Source organism: Vicugna pacos, chromosome 15, assembly GCF_048564905.1.
Source record: "Vicugna pacos chromosome 15, VicPac4, whole genome shotgun sequence".
In the NCBI taxonomy this organism is placed as follows: Eukaryota; Metazoa; Chordata; class Mammalia; order Artiodactyla; family Camelidae; genus Vicugna; species Vicugna pacos.
Window position 1 is genome coordinate 46,285,269 of NC_133001.1, and position 20,724 is coordinate 46,305,992.

Sequence of the window (20,724 nt, forward strand, 5' to 3'; positions counted from 1 at the left end):
ACTGTCCCACAAGTTGGCTTGGGATTTAGAGATGATGGAAATTGTTTTCAATGGGTAGAAATACATTCTATTTTCCAGAAATTCTAAGCATAGGGAAGAGTAATTATGACCTGTTCCAAGTCAAGGAACAAGTTCACACTAAGAAAAATTGATGTAGATTTGAGCTCAGTGAAAAAGAATTAGGAAATTAAGGAAAGTAGAATATTGGTGATATGTTCCTGGATTTAGATGTAAACAAGGCAGACTAGAAATTGGAGGAAAAGGTGGCTGACATGAGGTTCTGGTGCAACCCCAATGTAAGAAGTTTGTACTGAATGCTGTAGCTTATCTACAGAGAGAGAGAGAGAGACAGACAGACAGACAGAGACAGAGAGAGAGAGACATTGAAAGAGTTTGATCAAGTCCTTCATGGAAGAAGAAAAGATAGAAGGGCAGAAAGACAGAATGTGGGGTCTGAAGTCCAGCATGGAATGAAGGGGAGAGATGGGATGGAGGAAAGGACAATTGGTACAAAGAATATAGCCCTTGGACATGAAGTTCCTGAAGCCTGTAAGTTCTTTTTTATTAAACCAAACTGTCATATGTTATGACAGAAATTAAATGCAACATCTGTTCTGAGTTCTTGCAGAAATGGAACTTCATCACGAGTTTATATATTGGTCCACATACACCATATATATGTACAGCGAGGAATCTTAACTATTCTCACATTAATATGTGGCAAAATTGCACTTTTCATTTTCTAAAGCACTGTTAAAAAACCTGGCGGTCCTCTCTTCCTTCCCAGCCAAAATGGAGTTGTAGATTGCACTCCATTTATGAACCAACAGTACGTTTACTTGCAGCCTGGGCAGGATTACCATAAATTAAGATAAAACTACAATGCTAAGCAAAAGAACAGAGGGTGTTTGGCAATGGGCTATCCTTGACCTTGTAATCATTTGCTTTAGTTCTAATCTGCACACTCCAGTAATCTGCCAGCCAAAGAGGCTTGTGAATTAGCAAGGTTTGGCTGTTTATAAAACACATGCGTAAGTATATGTGGGGACCGTGGGTGCATACAGGGTGTGCATTTATGCGTGCAGACGCGTCTGTGTGGGAACAGGCATGGCTGTGGGTGTTTTGGGGAGAAAGTGGACGTGTGGGTCTGTGCAGCTGTGTGTTGAATGGGTGTGTGTGCCAGTGTGCGAGGAGGAGTTGGGGTTGTCGTGCGCGCAGTTGTTCTGGCAAGTATTTGCTGACAAAGGATTGACATAGCCAGAGATCTGTGCTGCCTAGTCTCCTTAATCACCACAAATGAAACCATCCCAGGGATCTTCGGGCGGTTCTGTAGAACAAGTCATAGCGAGGAGAGGTCACCTGCTTAGAGTCACGTGGATAGTGAGGACACAGTACAAACTGCTCCTGAAAATATTGAATGAATCCATTTTTTAAGTCCACGGAGTGACACCTTCTTAACCGAAGAGTTGTAATCCAAATCAGAAGTCTAACATTGGGAGGTAAGCCATTCCCATCTGGGATGGTCTCAGTGTCACATTTGCCTTGGTGGCAAAATGGTGGCCACTCTCCCACGTGCCAGAGCCTCTGGGGACTGCAGCCTGAAACAGGGAAGAATACAAGGAGACCTTTGCATATGTTTATTGAATAGATCCTGGTATTTATAGGGTGTACTCACACCTAGGTGAGTATTCCCAGCTTTACATAGCGGATGATTTACTACCAGGTCAGTAAGTGGCCCCTCCTTCGATGTTTACTTACGTACCAAATTCTTCTAAGAGGAAACGGCTTTTCTTTTCACATAGAGGGGTCAGCAATTGGGCTTCCTAGGAAGCTGGGAGTCTTCTGGAAGAACAAGTAACTGATTTTAGAACTCTTCCGGAGAACAGGGCTTGGAGAAGCGTGAGAGTGTAAAGACACTAGGAATAAGAAAAGCAGAAGAAAGAGAAGCAGGGCTCGGAGCTAGGTTTCAGTCATGCAGTTTGTCTCTGGGTGGGTGTGTGCCTGTGTGCCTGGGTGTGTGTGTTGGGCATGTACACACATGAACGCATATTGAATATATAAATTATCCGCACATTTTCTGTGTTGTGAAGTACTGAAGTGCCAAGATATAGGTGGTTCTTGGAAGTACTTGCAGAACATATGCTGTGCTATTCCACCATCTGTAGCCTAGGACCGGATTCTATTGCTTTGCTTTGGGACAAGGAAGAGGGAAATGAGCAGATTTCTCTCTCATGAGTGCCTCCTCGGCCCCTACCAGCTCAATCCTGCAACTCTAACCTTCAGTGGACCAGTCCACCCACCTCCCTGGGGGACGAGACCCATCGTGGTTAAGAAATGGCTCTGGTCTCCCCTGTATGGGGAAGATTTTACCCCTTCAGACAACACGACAGAAGCAACTGTACTCAACAATGTCTTTGCCCAAAGTCTTCAAAGCCATTGTGTTTTTCGTCTTCAGGAATGCCATGAATGCCACCCATAGGTGCAATTGCCTTCCTTGCCTTGATGGCATGGATTAGTTAAGATTAATCTGATCACCATCTACTGATGCTTTTAAAATAAAAGCTAAGCTCTTCATTTAGCTAAGATAAGACTTAACGACCAGACTCTGCCTACCTTTGCTGACAGATGCCCCACTACTGTCACACATGTTCCTGCCATTCAGTTGTATGTGAAGTAACACCAATTGGCCACTCCCGAGGATGCCAGATATGGTTGTCCTCTGCCGGGAAGGGTGAGGGCGGTAGGCGTCCGTCTCCCGACCTCCTGCTCCACCGCGCCCTCCATCCCTGACACCATCTTAACACGCCGCTCATAACGCTGTGAACCTTCACGCTTTCCTGGCTGCGTCTGGGAAAGAAGGACCTTCCATTGTCCTCTAAAGATAAAGAAACTCCTTTTTTTTTTTTTAAATGAGAAAAGCAAGGGGAAAAATAGAGGAAAAAAAAAGCATGTGACAAAACATAGAATTTATTAAATTATACAAAATGGGTTCCTTATTAAAATAACTTGCCCCCAAAGGACTCAGCAATCCCCAGTTTTCTCCCTCCAATCCTGCCATGGCTGAACTGGAGAAGAAATAAATTTTCTGAGACCTTGGCCAGTGTTCTGCCACTGTCTTGGGAGGCTTTTTCGTACGCTCCAGGGAACATTGCTGATTCATATTGCTTCATTCTGGGAATTTGAAAAGGGCAATCAGACGTTCCACCACATGATTTTTCATCTCCACGCTCGCCCAGAGGGCTGCAGTGAGGGCACTGAGTAAGATGACCGCCAGGATTCTTGCTCCCTGAATCTCTCTCCCTAGGATCTTCCCTTGCATCCCAGTCTGAAGCGTTAGTCCTTGCACCTGCAACTTGCTTTTTGCTCATCCTCCAGGTGATGCTGGTATGACCAAACTTGGAGTCGAGGAGACACACTTTGTAATTAATTACTCTCTGGGGCCTCTTAATGATGCAGTTTGTCAGATGGAAAGAGTGATGAGATGGGAGACTTGAAGCACCACTTGTGGGGTGATAAGATCCATTCGGCTCTTGGCTGTCTCTTGGTTGCCATGACAACCTCCTTGCTGTTGGGCTCTGTGACTATGTGAGGGGTTGCAGGAATGAATTTGTGGCAGCCTTTGGGAGTCAGTCCTGAGGCGGAAGGACCACTCTCCAAACCCTAAGGGACAGTGTTTGCTTTGCTGTCACTGGTAAAGGGAGAGAATATGATAATTGCATTTGAAAGCCATTGGTTTGTGTGGTTCAGAGGCGTACTTTAATGCTGGGTTATGAGGAGCCGGAAAGCAGAAGAGCAGAACGGCTCAGGACTGGCACGAGAGGCAGTGAGCACCGAGCCTGTGCTCAGTCAGCACCTCGGGAAGCCCTGATGCACCAAGGCATCTTCATTCTCTGCAATGCTGGGCAATGGTGCAGAGCCGACTTTTTAACCAATTGCTTGCCCTGTGCTTGGTGGCTCTCAGAATGAGTCCTGTCTCTCTCAGCTTCATTTTTCTATATGAACTCAGTTTCTTTTATAGTACATAGGAATCCCCACTGCATTCCTGCTCCAAGCAGGGTCATGGTTTCTGAGCTGGTGTTTGTTTGTTTGTTTGTTTGTTTAGTTTTATTGAAGTTCAATTGGCAAATAAAAATTGCATACATTTAAGGTGTGCAACTTGGTGTTCTGACATATGTATACATTGTGAGATGAAGTCAGTGGAGAGGATTTTCAGGCGTGTTGAGGGTGAGCACTCTGCCCAGTTATGGGGTGATCTCCACATCTTGCTCCTAGTGGCTGTACCCACTCTTCTTAGGGAGGATGTCTGCGCTTAAAATATTCAGATGGAGGACAGTTTATCCACCTTGGTAACTCTTTAGGAGAGCATTATGAGCGTTGTGAGACTTTTGAAAAATATCTTACTAAGTATTTTGAAATGGGAGGTGATATTCAACAAAGGGGGCACAAGTAGTGATGAATAGGCATGAAACACGTTTCTAAGGAGAGTGGCAGCTGCTTTTGGACAGCGTTAGTTTCACCCAGTATTGCAAGGAGAGGAGGGACTGCCGGTCAGAATTTGGACAGAGATGAATTACTCCACGTGCAGCAATGAGGGGAATTAGAAATCCAGGGAAACCCCAGAATGGAGGTGAGAAGAACTAGTTAGCAATCTAGATGCTAGAAAGGATGCACGAAGGAAGGTTCTAGTCCCACCTAATGCTCCCTTAAGGTTAGTGCTATGTTCTCTTATGAACTAATCTTTGTCATGTTACTCAGTGTACTTTTCATAAACCAAGGTAGCAATATTAATAATGCGAGGTACTTCCCTTGCATTGTCTCAATTATACTAAGCAGGTCAGGATGATATTGCCTGTTTTCTCGATGAGAACACTTTGGGCATGTTTTCTGAACAGAAACACCTAATTTACCAATGACTATTCCTGGTATAATAATTGGTTTATATGGAAGGTCTCATAGAGAAACATTAAGTTAAATTTATGTATAATTTACTTATTCAACACCATATATTTATTTTTTAAAAAAGAGAATGAAAGTGCCTAAACCTAAAATATCACAGAGAAATTCAAGTTACAGGGTTCTAGCTACCAAAGTCAAGGGTCACCTTCCACGCAAAGATTAGCTTCAATTCTAGAATTAGGTGTTTTGTCTCTGGTTCCCCTTTTCTGCACTCAAGCTCTGTGAATCCTACCCTCATGTTCACTGTCATCCCTCATCTGAAATTCCTATCTGGTCTCCTCAATTCTCAGTCAGAATTTTCCTGTCTGATACTATAAAAAAAAAAGTCATATGTAAGTTCGTCCTCCAGGAAATAAGATCCTTGATCTCATAGATTAATTTATTACCCTTTTCAGAGTATATATTTGCTTTTTAGAAGGGAACTTTAGGGAAAATCACACTGGGAGTCAGTTAGATGCTAAGAGGATGTAAGTCAAAGCTGAGAAGACTGTCCAGCTTTTGGTGACTGGGTACTATGGCATCCAAGGAGCTCGCTCTCACGAGCCCCTGTGTTTTACCATCATTTTAGAACTTGCTTTCCTTGTTGGAAGTTTTGTATTTCACACAGTACATTTACCTCTGGGTGGTCCAATTATGTTACAGATGAGGGATCTCAAAATGTCCCTTAAGGGCCACAAAAGCTCAAATGCCTTTAGGGTCCCTTCAAGTATCTTATGAAGAAGGCAAAGTATTGTGAGAACCCTGAGGACTGTGGCAAACGAGAGTGTGCATAATCCACAGAGAAGCACTGATGTTTATATATAAATACGTGTCCTTTTTTAAATTAAAAAAATTGTACCTTCCAAACAAACAAAGCAAATTTATAGCCATACAGAATCCAAAGGCCTTCTGCTTGAAAAAAACGTTTGAATATTACTTGAACTAGAAAATTAATTACAAAGTTGAAAGAGAGAAAAATCAGAAAGGGCCATGGATGAGTAACTTAGCTTTGACTCTTTAGTCTTCAGTGACTCTTACAGATTGATGTTCAGTACGTTCTGTTGAAGGCTTATCACGCTACTAAAGCCCTGGTAGGAACCTTGAATCATACACCATCCAGACCCAGAGATCGGAAACGGGCATCACAGGAAGACGTATGCTGAACCTCTGGTGACCAGGCTGGAGAAGTGGCCTTGGACCATGATAGTGATAACTCAAGTTCAGAGCAGAATCAATTCCTTAACTCAGCAGCAGGGCAATGATTCAGACTCGAGATCAGATTCTTCAATGAATGGCTTGTGGTAAAATATGTTTTGTGTCTGAGGACTGTCTTACTGAATTTTGTGTTAAATGTACTGATGGGATAAGTCATTTTGAACCATAGGGTTTCTTTTTCACATGTAGATTCTATGCCTTTAAGATGGTACATTACAGCTTCCATCCAACCGCTATCAGGTTCCACACTGGGAATTTGGTTGAGAGCAGAGGTTATCAAGCAAACAATTAGAATCATGAGGGAGTCGAAAAGGCGTTTTCTAGTGGTGTTGCTTCAGGGGATATGTTTGTCAGCGTTTGGCTTTGTTGAAATGTGCACATTAAATTTGGGAGATCTTGAGAGGCTTTTTAAAGTTTAATTGCTGCAAATCTCTTGTGATCATGCTTTCCTGTGAGATTTACACCGCTCCAAATGCTTTCCAGTATGAAAAATCATTATTTCCCATATTGTTTTGCCTGAAAAAGTAGAGTGTGCAGAGCGACAGGGAAGGATAGCATTCCTTCTCTGGAGTCAGTAAAAGTGTGTGTATTAGTCAGCTAGAGATGCAGTAACAAAATACCAGAGACCAGGTGGCTTATAAAACAGACACTTACGTTCTCACGGTTCTAGAGGCTAGAATTCCAAGTTCCGGGTCCTGGCAGCTTTGGTTTCTTCTGAGGTCTCTCTTCTTGGCTTTCAGAGGGCCACCTTCTCCCTGTGCCTCACAGGCTCTCTCCTCTGTGACACATCCCTGGCATCTCTTTGTGTGTCCACATTTCCTTTTCTTTTAGTGGCACTGCACAGGGTAGATTACAGCCCAAGCTAACAGCTTCATTTTAATTTGATCACCTTGTGTAAAGGGCCTGTCTCCAAATAGTTGCATTCTGATGTGCTGTGGTTTAGGGCTTCAACATATGAATTTTGAGGGAATCCATGCAATGCAACACGTAACAAAGTGTAATTGTTTTCAGGCTTGGACTAAATGATGGACGAGGCCCCCTTTAGATCTGTAAGTGTAGGATTCTCTGATTCAAGAACTTGGTTCATCTATGACTTCTGAAAAATCAGACTTTTGTAGAAAGCTTGTTTTCTCTCTCTCTTGCATCACTGTGTTGGTCAGTGAGTACTGTCTTGCTCTAAAGAATGGAACTTGAGACATGACCTCCTGCTTCAAGGCCCAAGTGTCTCCCTGCTGTTGTCATCATCTCCACTCACAACCTGCTCTAATCTTTTCTTAATCAGAAAAAAAAAATCAAATTGGGAAGATACAGATGCAAGTTATTAAGGAGGGAGGAGAGGCTACTAAATACTGTTTTCTTTAAGAGAAATAATGAGAAATCAAAAACAGACCAAAGGCAGAACAGAAATGTAAGAGACATTTCAAAGGTCAAATTCTAATGACTTGACTTCTTATTAAATACGGTACTTGAAAAAGAAGCATCAAGGGAACCTCTGTGAGTTCTGGCTTGTGGATGGTGGAGCTATTAACAAAGATTACTAGTAAAGGAGGAAAGTTATTTTAAAGGTTATTTAAAGGCATATACATATGTGTGTGTGTGTAGAGAGAGTATACATGTGCAATGCATCTACACCATTACGAGCACACACAATATGTATTTTACATAGCTATCCACACTGATAAATTTTAACTGTGCCAGCTAAGCAGAGCATCTGCATGCTGCCAAAGAAGCCCTGTCACAGAGCTACAGAGCTTGACTTCTCGAATGGTTAACATTCGTATAGCCCCAGGCTAAGATGCCTGAGAGCATTTCTGTTTTAAATGGAAAATGGATAAATGCAATAATTGGACCATATTTAAAGACATGGCATTTGTGTCTTAGACAAAATTACCTGTGTTGAGAAAAAGAACCATGCAGCTAAGGGTCCAGGCACAAAGAATTCAACAGTATATGTATTCAGTTGAAGGACTGCCAGTCATGCAATTCTTTAGTTCTTTTGTACAACTCCTTTTTATCACAAGACAATGCTCACTACTCTGTAGTAACTAATTAGTAATAAATAATGAGTGGTAAAAGTTGTGGAATAAAACATTTCTAGCAAGAATTTCATTATGTGATTAAAGGTCATTAACTGCCTTACTAATGAATGCCTTGTTAAGTACTTGTAAAGCACGTTGTCCAGGCACATTACTTAGAATATCGTTGACTCTTACGAGAAAATATGTTGGCAGGAAAAAGAAATATCAGGCTACTTTTAGAAAAACAGCAAACTTATGAGGTTCCCCTAACCTAAGATGATATCAGCATTCCTTGCTGAATTATTATGCAAAAGCCATCAATGTAAGGTGACTATTGACAGAAGCAGAAGGTAGCTTGGTGTTCTGTTGCTGAAAAGAGGAATCCCTGCATGCAAGTTAAGCTTTCCTGCTCACCCTAACTTCATCCTGAAAGGCGGAGTTCATAGAGGGATGCTGCTTGGTTTTAGTATCACCAAATCCACAGGTGAACCACTTAGAGATAGTGTACATTTAAGTGTAGAATTACTCATCTCTGCCAACACCTATACAACTTTTCCAAGAGTCTGGGGACTTTTTCACTGTTGAAACACAGTGAAGTTGATAATTACAGAGGATTCCTAACCAACTGTCATGCAACCAGCTCATCAGAATAATTTAGCTCTGCACTCCATTTGTAAACATACTGAGCAGTGTCCAGGCACGCTTATCTCACGACCTACAGGCTCCTCACCCCTGTCCCGGTGCCTATCTGCTCCCGCCACTAGTGGGGAGCTTATCACAAGTCAGCAAATATGTTGATGCTAGTTGCCCTTGCCCTTGGCATTGCATAAGTCAGTTAAATAGTATGTAAATCAAGGAGCCATTAAGTGCAAAGAAAAAATGTCTCAGATGTTTTTTTCTAGCAAGGGAAGGTTCTAAAAAATTTGTGTGGGATTGGGTATGGTTAGACCACTGTAAAAGACGAGGGAAACAGCAAAATTTTAGCATTCTTGGCTCAGATTGACTCTCCAGGGACTCTGCCTTCTCACTCTCACTTAAAGATATCAAAAAATAGAATTGTAGATCATGCATCATAAATGCAGCTTTTGTAAGGAAACTCTCATCAGAGGACTTGAGCACAAAGCCAAGACCTTCGCTCTACATCAAAAGCACAGCTAATAAATGCACCTTTACAGATTGTAGGTGAAAATAATATGTTTAAGCAATGAATGGGCTTTGTAAGGATTCTCTGCTTTACAGAACTTTTTGATTAATTGGCCAGTTACCGACTCTGAATGCACTAGATGGAAGAACTTCTATTGTATCGGAGGAGTGAAAAATCAGTGTACAAAACATTTCCAATCTAATCCAACTTAAAAAAAAATACTCTCTACATGGAAGTGTATGCATATGTCTGCAGAAAAAATAAGATGAGACTATTAATATTTAATGTTGAGTGATATGTTTATGCCAGATTTTTATTTCCTTTGTTAAATTTTTCTGTATTAAAATTTCCTATCATTCATTGTTACTACTTTTTTAATGAGATGGTAAACCACCAAATGTTATTTGATGCCCTGTGTTTTTGGCTCCTCTGTCTCTGCCTCTGCACTCTTAACGCTCTTATCTTCAGGTCCTCGGGCAGGGCCGGCTGCTCACAAGCCCCCCGGGAGGGTGTCCACAGGAGGGCTGGTCTGGGCTTCTTCCTGGATGACATCCTTCGTTGCTGAAGGCCCCTTTTAATGGGTCTTCATTCACATGATCTCTTCTGGGCCCCAGGGGCAACCCAGAGGTAGCCTCTGTGTGTTCCAGAGACAAAAGCACTCTCTTTCCTGAGCTTTAATGAGCTGTGATCACCATGGTTTGGCTGAGTAATTGAGGCTGTAGGAAAATCTAAGCACTTGGGCTCTGAGCAACCTTAAACATTTCAAACTGATGACAATTTATACACTTTTTTCCCTCCCTTGCAGCCATAGTCTAAAAACAGTAGACTCCAGTTGAACCTGTATTTTTGAAATTATACATGTGGTTTATTATTTGTTTTGATCATGGTTGAATTGATAAGAGGAGAAGTGACATTTGTTTACTTCGAGATGACTAAACTAATAGGAGGTAAGCAGCTGCCACTTAATGCTGAAAACTGGGAGGAAAGAGGGCAAACTTTTGCTATAACTCTAAGAGGGTCTGAAACAGAGGGAACCCAGAAGCTTTGTTACCTTGGACCTGTGACTCGTGCACCATAAAGCACTCCAGGGAACCAAAAAGACTGCAAGCAAGATGTCCAAAGCACTGCCCAGTATGTCCTAAGAATTTGCCAGTCATTGGTACCTGACAGATGGATTTGCGGTTAGTTTTAGAAGGCCTTGTCTGATTATGTTTACATCTGAACTTACTGCTTTCAGTTAGATGAAACTGAGCTTAACATGAATTGTTCTATGATGTGCTGGCATTTTTCTTTTGTAGGACACCAATAAGATGTTTTCTATGTTCCAATATCATCATGTCTTCATGTCATATCGTCTTGTGATTCATTGGACAGAGCCGAGCATACAAGAGGGAGGTCAGAGCCTGAGGCTATGTCTGTTGGGTTTGCTCATGCTGTCCACCGGGCTCTTGGCCATCCCAGTCTGGACTGCTCTCTGCCCCATGAGTAGGCTGTGTATGAGGCTAAAAGTGATACCTAAATGTACTGAGTGACGTAAGTAATTCACATGTGTTCTTTTAGGATGGTCCTTATAATAACCCTAAGAACTGACACCCTCCTCACTTCCCAGTTGAGAAAGTGGAGGCTCTGTGTATTTAAATTCAATTGTCTTATGATCACGCAGCTAAGAAAGTCATAGCCAGGGTTTGAACCTAGTCCAGTCTAGAAAATTCTAAGATACTAACTGCACATGTGAGGGGATTCTGCACCTCTGGACTTGTCCATATGTTGCTGGATTGCTCACACACGGTATAGACAGCAGAAAGGTCAACTGCACATACCAATTCTGAGTTTGGGATTTCACCCTCCATCTCTTCTACTCTACACCCCCTTTCTTGGGTCCTTAACTCTAAAAATATTTATTCTTCTTGTTTATGGAGACCTATGAAATATATTATCTGATAGTCTTTTTTTTTGATTTGTTCTTTTGTTTAAAAATAACTTTGAGGTGTAATTTACATCCAGTAAAACATACATATTTTAGGTGTACATTTCAATGAGTTTTGGCAAATATACATAACCATTCAACTACTGTCCTAATCAGAATAGAAAACATTTCCGTCACTTTAAAAATGTCTTCATGCCACCTTGTAGTTAAGCCCCACACTCCTCATTCCAGCAGGAATCACTCCTCTGATGTCTCTTACCATGAAATGGTTTTGCCTAATCTAGAACGTCACTTAAACTAGGATCACAGAGTAGATATTTTTTATATCTGATTTATTTGACTCCATACAATGTCTATGAGATTCAAGAATGATACTTTATGTCTTGTTTTTATTGCTGAGTAGTTTTCCACTGTGCAAATATACTTCTATTTGTTTATCCATTTTCCTATCCGTGGACATTTGGGTTTCCTAGTTCGGGGCTGTTATGAATAAAGCTGCTGTATGAACATTCACGTGGAAGCCTTTTTGTAGAAACTTGATTTCATTTCTTTAGGATAAATACCTAGGGGTGAAATTGTTCAGTCACGTGGTATGTGTATTATAAAATTGATAAGAAACTGCTTGCTGTTTTCGAACATAATTGTAGCATTTTACACTCCCACAAGTGATTCATGAAAATTCTAGTGCCAGACTCCACATCCTTGCCTCCACAACCTTAGTATTAGAAATCTTTTTCAAGTTGAGACATTCTGGTTGGCTCTGAAGAGATAAATCATTGCAATGTTAATTAACATTTGCCTGATATCCTATGATGTTGAGATAACTTTTCATATAACTTTTTTTTTTTCCTAATTGCAAAAACTAGTCTCATGGCAGTAGCTGCCCTGTCACCCTCTGTGGAGAAGGGACATTCTAAACGTGGTGCTGTGCATCAGAAGTCAAAGCCAAAGAGTGGTGTCTGGGCTTCTGTGTCAAAAAAAAAAAATTCAAAAAAGCAGGGTATAAACCCCTGGGTACACAAGAAACTGAGTAAATAGCCATGAATCAACATCATTAGTGAGTCATATTGATGGACAGAACCTCACTCACCTCCCAGAGACACAAATGTCGTAGAGAACCCGGGGGGACTGGTCCTCTGGGCTCTGGTAGTAGAAGTATGTCAGCTTCAGAGAATCTGTGGCTTCTCAAGGATAGGTCTAATAACCACTGAAACTCAAAATTCAGAGATAGGGAGGAGGGGGACTAAAATATTTTGACAGAAGGTAAAATTCATTGCCTGAATTTACAATGTAGAATCTCAGACCTTCAGAAGTTTTAAAAGAAATGTCCTTGAATTTTAGACTTAGCGCATCTTCTCAGAGAAGTTAATTATGTCCCTGAGAATAAAGGTTTATCTCATCAGAAAAATTGTAAGACTCTTCACAACTTTTAGTTGTTTTGTCAGTTATAATGGGAAATAAATGTTACTGTAACCTTCTAGTGAAAGCGCATCTTTTAAATAATTAAGCTTTCTGGAATTTTGTTATTATTATTATTTTTTAAGTTAACCCAGAATGTCAAAAGTACTGAGTCAGAACGAGGGGTGCCAATCTGGAAAAGCTTGTTTATTGAAATCCACTTGCTCAGATGTGGGGAGGGCAAGGCAGAGGGAGCCTGGGGCTGGTACGTCCCCCTGCACAGAGAAGATGTTTCATCTTTAAGGGGTGAGCGCTGGGGAAGGTGGGCAGGGAAGACATGGAGGAAGGAAAGTGGCTCTGGAGCTGGTCTGGAACTAACTGGATCACACCGGTCTTCCTGTCTCCTGAAGGTACCAGGCTAATCCTGATTTTCCACTTCCCTTCAGTTCAACAGATTTGTGTCAGAATCTCCACACAGTGCTTGGGCTATGGTTGTCAGTTACACATGGTTTTTTCCCCCATCAAGTTCTCAAGAGTATTTGAGGAGTAGAAACCTTGTTAGCTAAGGGTTTTCACTTTCATTTTTCTTGGGCTATTATCTAATTTTGCAATATGTTATCTTTTATTTGCATAGGTAATAGAAGCTTGTTGGAGCAAATTTTATAAGTCAGAAAAAAAAATCACTCTGTTTGTCTACATCTTGACTGCAAGGCTGCTGCACCTTGTATTGGCTGGGTTTCTTGATGTGGTGGTGGTTGTGGTTTTCTTCTTATTCTTCCCTTAGTGAGGAAAGATCTTGACAATCTTGTGGTTCTAAGTGTGGGAAGAAATAAGCCTCTGTTTGGAGGGAGATGCTCTCAGAGATTAAGATGGAGGCCAGCTCAAGGGCATCGCCCACAGGCAGATGGTCAAGACCTGCCCATTAATTACCTGGTTTAGACACAGCTGAGCCAAACGACAGCTGTGATCACAGAAAGAATATGTATTATGCAAGATGTGGTCAGGAGGATAGGAGTCACTCTAGATATTTCAAGTGGGAAGGATTTAATATAGGAAATTAGCTACTTATAAAAGTTTTGGGAAAGCTGGGGAAGCCAGGAGCCAAGGTCAGATAAAGCCACTGACTTGGTGGGACTCAAGACGTGTAGGAATGACAGGAAATTTGCACACATGATCTCCAAGACCCGCAGCTCTAGAGTGGGTGATTCATAGGAACAGACCCAGAAAAGTTCTAAATCCTACTTTTACTTCTGCCCTTTCCTCTACCAGCCCCTGGAGGATGGAAGCAATGATTGTCTTTCTCTTCTATCTTCCTTATTTTGTGTAGGTGAGTTTCATTGATGGAATCTATGTTGGAATCCATGAATCTGAGAATTGTATTTTCCGGGCTTCCAGACCTTGTGAGGCTTAGGTGTGTGGGTGTGGCTGTGATTGTGTGCATGTGTATATCTCTTTTTTTCTTTTTTTTTGCTAGCGGGGAGGGTATCTGAATACTAATAGACCATCTCCAGCATAGAGTAATAATAAAAATAATAAAACTAATATGTACTGAACTTCGCCTTGTCCTACTCACCATCTGAGGAACTTTACATATATTTGCATCAGAACTATATGAAGGAATCACTACTACTATCCTCAGTTATTGTATACTTCCAACTTGAGAAGAGACTAGATCTCGAACGTTCTTAGCACAAAAAAGAAATGCTAATTATGTGACATGATAGAAGCATTAGTTAATGCTGTGGGTAATGCATCAAATCAACACACTGTACAACTTAAACTTGCACAGTTATGTGCCAATTATTTCTCAATAAAAAATCTCGAATTTTAGAACTATTGAGTAAAGTTAGCAAAGCCCTATCACTACTGAGTTGCAGGGTTGGATGGCAAATCTAGGTCTGTTTTCTTCCCATACCTGGACTGTACTTAAAATCGTATCTTTCTTCCACTGTTTGATCAACTGATGGTGCAGAGAGGTATCTATTTCTGAACAATTACATGCATTTGATGGTTATTCTCTTGCATAAAGCAGAAATTGCAATTCAGAAAGTTCGTCAGTTTCCCATCGCTCCACATCTTCCCTTTTCACCTAGCCATTTTTATTCCCTCAAAACGTCATCTGTGCTTTGGTTAATAGAAATTCCTCCAGGGTTTTGGCAGAACGTTGAGAAATTTCAAGTCTCTAGTACTGTTTCAACTTGGTAACGTCTATGTGTGTGTTGTCATAAATGTTGCATCAGCGTCACGGCTGAGAGGCCTTCATGGATCTTTTCAGTAAAATACAATATCCATTAATAGAGACATGCTTCGGATGCTGTCAAGAGGGAAGGAACCTGTAATATATAGCTTCCTGATAGAGTCTTTAGAAAGTCCCATATCCTGCTTTTTTATTCGAATAATATGGACACTATAAGCATGGACCATAGAAAGAAGGTGCGTGAATATGGGGGAGCTAGATATTAGTACTGGGTCTGAGGCTATCTGACTAAACTTTCTGGGCTTGGTTCTTCAAAGTCAAGTGTGAAACCATCCTTTCATACTTGAGATTGTCGTTAAAGGATAAATAGGATAAAATAATCATAAGAGAAGAATTACATACATTTACAAAAGCTCTGTGAATTATAAATTTTCCACATATGTTATCTCATTTGATCTTTATAACCAAGCTAAAAAGTAGATAGAGTACATATTATATCCTCTACAAATGAAGAGTCTGCAGTTCACGTTTCAGAGTGACATCATGTGTTCAGTTAGTGCTGATCTAAATTTATCTCCCATGAAGTTGGCATTGGGCTGGGATGAAGCCTGTTGTAACCCCTGCTTTCAGGTCTTCAGCTTGGGGACACATACCTGATCACAAGGTGTGTGAAGTACCAATTAAATAAAGAATATGGTGGCAAAGCTAGATATGCAGAGTGTCCCAATGAGCTGTGTTGATGCTGAGGGCTGAACGCATTTGGGGAAAGGAGAGAGGCACACAGGGAAGCATTGTCGAGAAAGTTCCCTTGGGGCTATGGGCCATGGAGAGGAAGGCAGCACTTGAGATATTGGCCAGAAAAATGTCACAGATGGTCTCAAAGCAGGAGCAAAGGGTGCAGAAGAACTTTAGCTAAACATCTTCTATATTCCAGGAATCGTGCTAGTCATCTTGCATTTTTTTTCCCATTTAATCCCCATCAGAGCCCTGTGCATTAGGTACAGTTGTCCCTTAAAAACAGCAACAACCAGGAAATCAAGGCTGTACAATTGAAGTTACTATTCTGAACACACACAGTTTTTACATGGCCACGGAAAGATTGGAAAGCAATCTAGCTGACTTAAAATTCCAAACTTGGGACATTCCACTGCACTGAACTAGCTAAGCCGTGACTATGCTTTGCCACTGAGGTCACCCACCCAGGCATTTGGCAAATGGTTCTGAAGCACTTTCTGTGTTTGAAAGGAGAATCTTGCCTTTCAGAATCTTAAATGAATGAGAAGACACTGAAATTTCATGGTAGGGTGGGGGTTTAATGCTTTTCTTGTCACATCTAAGGAACAGTTCTGAAAATGTTCGATTTGAGAATCTTTTAGGGTTTACACGGGGAATTTTCACCAAGAGCACGACCCTTTATTTCTCAAAGGCAGGTAACACAACACACCCAAATCACTAGCACCTTCTGTTCCTCTACATTAAAGGCATTTTTTTTCACACTTTATAATGTGAACGTGCTTTTCCCCTTCTCAGGTCTAGAGTCCCAGATCACAGGGCAGTGGTGGTTGAAATGACTTGGATATGAATTTAAGGTATAAAGTACCATCTGTTTCAAGCAGTTAGGATAAAGATAATGGGAGAGACAGTTTCCAAGATAGATGGTTATTGGAAAACAACATTTGGTTGAGGAATTACTACAACAGTGCACCCAGGTCATTTCCAATCTACCCACTGTTCTTTGACAGAAGGAGAAAAAAAATAGAGTCAAAACTGGGAAATGGTGTCATTTCCCTGCCCCATGGGTGTAGCTCAGGGATTGAGGTCTGTTGCGTTACATCCAGAGAAGACGCTGCCAGGCATCCATTGGCATCATTTGTAAGTGACTGTTAAATAAGACTAAGAGCTGGTCAGAAATGCAACAGGCTGCCTTCTGAGCCCCTGAGCCCCTGCCCTCTAACAGCATGAAGTCAGCTTCCACACTGTCGGTACCGGACGTCAGGCATGGAGCATCCACATTTTACGAGACCATTTCCCAATTATCTTTGGCAGAAGATCAAATAACTAAGGATACCCAGTGCCCAGAATGGTACTGATATGAGCCATGTTCAGCTTCATCTTTGCACATTCTCATTTCAGCCATTTTTACAGTTGCCTTTTGCAGAATTGTTGAGATGTAAGAAGATCTTCTTTTGTTTGTTTGTTCCTTGTGAGTTCTTCCCCTCTGGTATTAAGTTATATGTGTGATTCTCTCTCTCTCCGAATTCCTCAGCATTAGTCAAGCTCTGTTTAAAACACAGAGACCCAAAGTGAAAATGGCATTGCAGATTCAAAACATCTGGCATGCAGAAGGCTTTTTTTTTTCCCTTTCGCCTGGGTTAGATGAAGTCTTTTTTGTTCACAGCCCAAGTGATGCCTGCACTTCTGCTCCCGTCTCCTCTTGGCAATGTCTTTATGATGAAGTGTCCACTATCTCCAAACCCTTGTGGTCCCTGCTGCTCTGCTTCCCATTAACCGTGTGTGTTTCCACTTGTTTGTCTCCAGATGTATTCGTGAGCATTTTTCCAGTTGAATCTCATCCTGCTATTTCTTGCTCATATTGCTAACCTCTCCAGGGGCCCATATGCTTCCACAGCTCTTGTGCCAAAATCATAGAGCATCTTAATACAAACCTTCCCTCAACGTCTTCACACCAGCCAAAACCATGGGCTCAACGGACTGCCTGCCTGATTTACAACCAGCTCTGCTGCAGAGGAAGAGGATGAGCACCAGGTCTGGAGTGAAATCGCATCCATGCCATTTCCTGGTGGTGTGACCTTAAGCGAGGTGGTCCAACCCTCGAGCCTCGGTGTCCTCACCTCCCTTCTAAGAATAGTGACCACTCTGCACAGTCAGTATGTGAGATTAGGACTGTTCAGCCCCTTCTGTGTTCCCCTGGTTCATTGGAGCTCCTCTCTGTCTCCTGGGACAGCAGAGAAGAGCTAAGATTGTTGGTGAGAACCCAAGGAAAAAGGGACTGTGTCACACCCAGACAAGGCTGGAGCATTAGTGGAATGACAGTTTTTTTTTTTTTTAAAGAAAATAACAAACTGTAAGAACAATGGGGTGAAAAATTGATGGCTATGGAAAACTGGCATTTGAAGCGATGTCCCCCTCCTAATTCATTAAGTTTTCTTACTTCTTTTTGACAGGCTTCTAGTTCCCAGAACACGCTATGCATTCAACACCTGCATGCCTAAGCAGTGCTCTCTTCCTATAGAATACCCATCCTTTCCCACATCTTTGTCCACCTGACACACTTCTTTTCAGCCTTCAAGAGTCAGGCCAAACATCACCTCCATAATCTCCCCAGGCTGAAATCAGCTCTTAAAGCTTCTGTGCTTCCACGTCAACCTCTAAAATCTCTCACAGCACACGTCACATGACTGTGATTTGGGGTTAGGCATCCATCCCTGGACCCGTCTGTGCGCCTCCAAAAGGGAAGTATTCACTGTATAGCCGGAGCCCAGAGTTGTGTTGGAGATGCTGAACAAATGCACGATAAACGCGTGTGTGAATGAATGCAGTAATGACAGAAACAGTTTCAACTTCGCCCAATAGCAAGTCCAGAATGATGATTTTGAGACTTGTTCTTGGAAGCAGGGGAGGAACAAGCTCCACTGAAATGTCCCGGACGAGAGCTGTCCATCCTGACCGGTCATCAGAAATGCCACTTGCTGTGCCCTCTCCCCACTGCCAGGGACAGAGCAAAGCACAGTTTTTCATCTGAAGCCGATTTTCTGAAGGTTTCGTATAAAAAGATCAGAAACTGAGGAAGCCAAGCAGCAAGGCAAGACCCGCTGGCTGCAGCCAAGTGCAAAGGGGAACCCAGTCAATTCTTATGGGGAGAAGCTCAGAACAGCCCCAGGGCTCAAGGGGGCGCTGGCTGAGCCTTTCCGTGTTTGGATGTACAACATTATCCACTCATCCTTGGGAATCTTCCTAAGTTCTGACCCTTGGCTTGGAGTGATCTTTCTCAGACCCACTCAGAGTTAAGAGAGGACATCTTTTATCATCCTTCATAAAGTAAATCCCCATTTCTCTACTCACTCTCTTATCACAGCATCAAAATGTACTTTCTTCCTCTCATGTAGAATTTTATGAACTTATCTTGTTGACTCATTTGGTTACTTGCCCATGTCTTTTCCTGCCACCCCAATTCCCTTATCCCAAGACCCTAGGTCCCAGGAAGGCAGAAATCTTTTTGGACATATCAAGTTCTTAATAAGCAAGCACTTGAGGACTGAATGATTCGTTTCTGACACTGTAGCATTTCCCTCCTTCTTTTCATTATTAATTTAATAATTATTAAGAACTGACTGTGTGCCAGGCACGGATATAGTAGTGGGAGGAGTGTGTGGTTAACTTGAGAGAAATTAACTTGGAGAGATGACAGTGGGAGGAGACTGTATTTGATCAAACAGCTGTCTCTGAGATTGCAAGATAGGGCAGTAGCTTAAAGTAATGTATCAGAAGTATATATTTTCTAGAAGTTCTTATTTTTCTAGAGATGGGGTTACAAGAAGGTAAGGGCAAAACTGACGTGTGCTGACATTTCTACCCAGTACAACCCCTGGCTTGCCGGTGAGAGGTTGGCTGCAGAATCCCACTGTCTCCATTTTTCCAGGCTTCCTCCTAATCCCTGGGCACATATTTAACCTGAGCGGAAGCTGAGCTCATGAGGAAGGTCAGAATCTCAAGCTCTGGATTCCCATCATCCTTAAGCCTACAGATCTGAGATCATTAGGTAACGAGGAGCTAATAGTCATTTACAGCTAACTTTTTTTTTGATCTTTTAAATTACATAAATCCAGCATGTAGCCAAGCATAAAATGGAAACTCGGTCACTAATTATTATTCTCATATATGCTTTCCAAAAGTCCCACTGGAGTTTGGGGAAAATATGAAGGCTATTCTGAAGTCAGTGGCTTGAGTAAGAGTATTCTGTCTTGGAAGGGAATCTTGAAGCAGGAGGCCACAGATAGGAAGGAAGAATACAATATTACTTGAATGTGGGTCATATTGCACCGTCAGAAGCTACTAAAACACCTGAGAGATGGAATGCGGAGAGCTGACCATCAGGCACTGTCTAAATCAGGTCAGAGCAGTGAATCGGAGGCTCCCATCCTGGAAGACCCAATCAGTGACAAGCATTATGAATTCCATACCAAATTTAGGACCCGCATTTTAAGAATTTCACTTTATTTTTCTATTTATCTATAATTGCCCACACATGCACACACATGTACACACACTTTAAAATTTTCTTAAGAAAAAATTGAACATGCCTTAAAGAGACTCTTTTTTAAAGGACAATGCATCCAAAAAACTTACAACCTTTGTGGTGTTCAGAGTCCAGTACCAGATAAAGACCAGTCCACTTGGCGACGGAATTTTAATGCCAACTGATTTTATCTGTGTCTTCCAACTTCTCCCTTTCCTTGCCATTCCCCAAAGACAGGTATGTCACCTGGTGCTACTGGGGGAAGATCAGTACAAGGAGAGACGTGCAGAAGCAGAGAAACACTGCCACTCAGATGCTGTCACTCCAGTGCCACTCAAAGGCTGTCATTCTCACAGCGGCCAAAACAGAAGATGATCCCCAGGTTTGGGCTACTGCGTATCCACCTGAGGGACCAGGGAGACACACCCCCTTGTGGCGTGGAGAGCGATGGGTGATGGTAAGAGCTGGTCCCCAGCCAGGTTCTCCCTACGTTTCTAGCTGATAGTTCTTCCTTGCTGTACTGGGTCCTCCGTGCTCTCTGACTCCTTCAGTCTTGCCCCCTGTATTTAATTCCCGGTGATTCTGATGACCCAGTGCTCTTTGGGGAAACACTGCTCTAATAGATGAATGCAC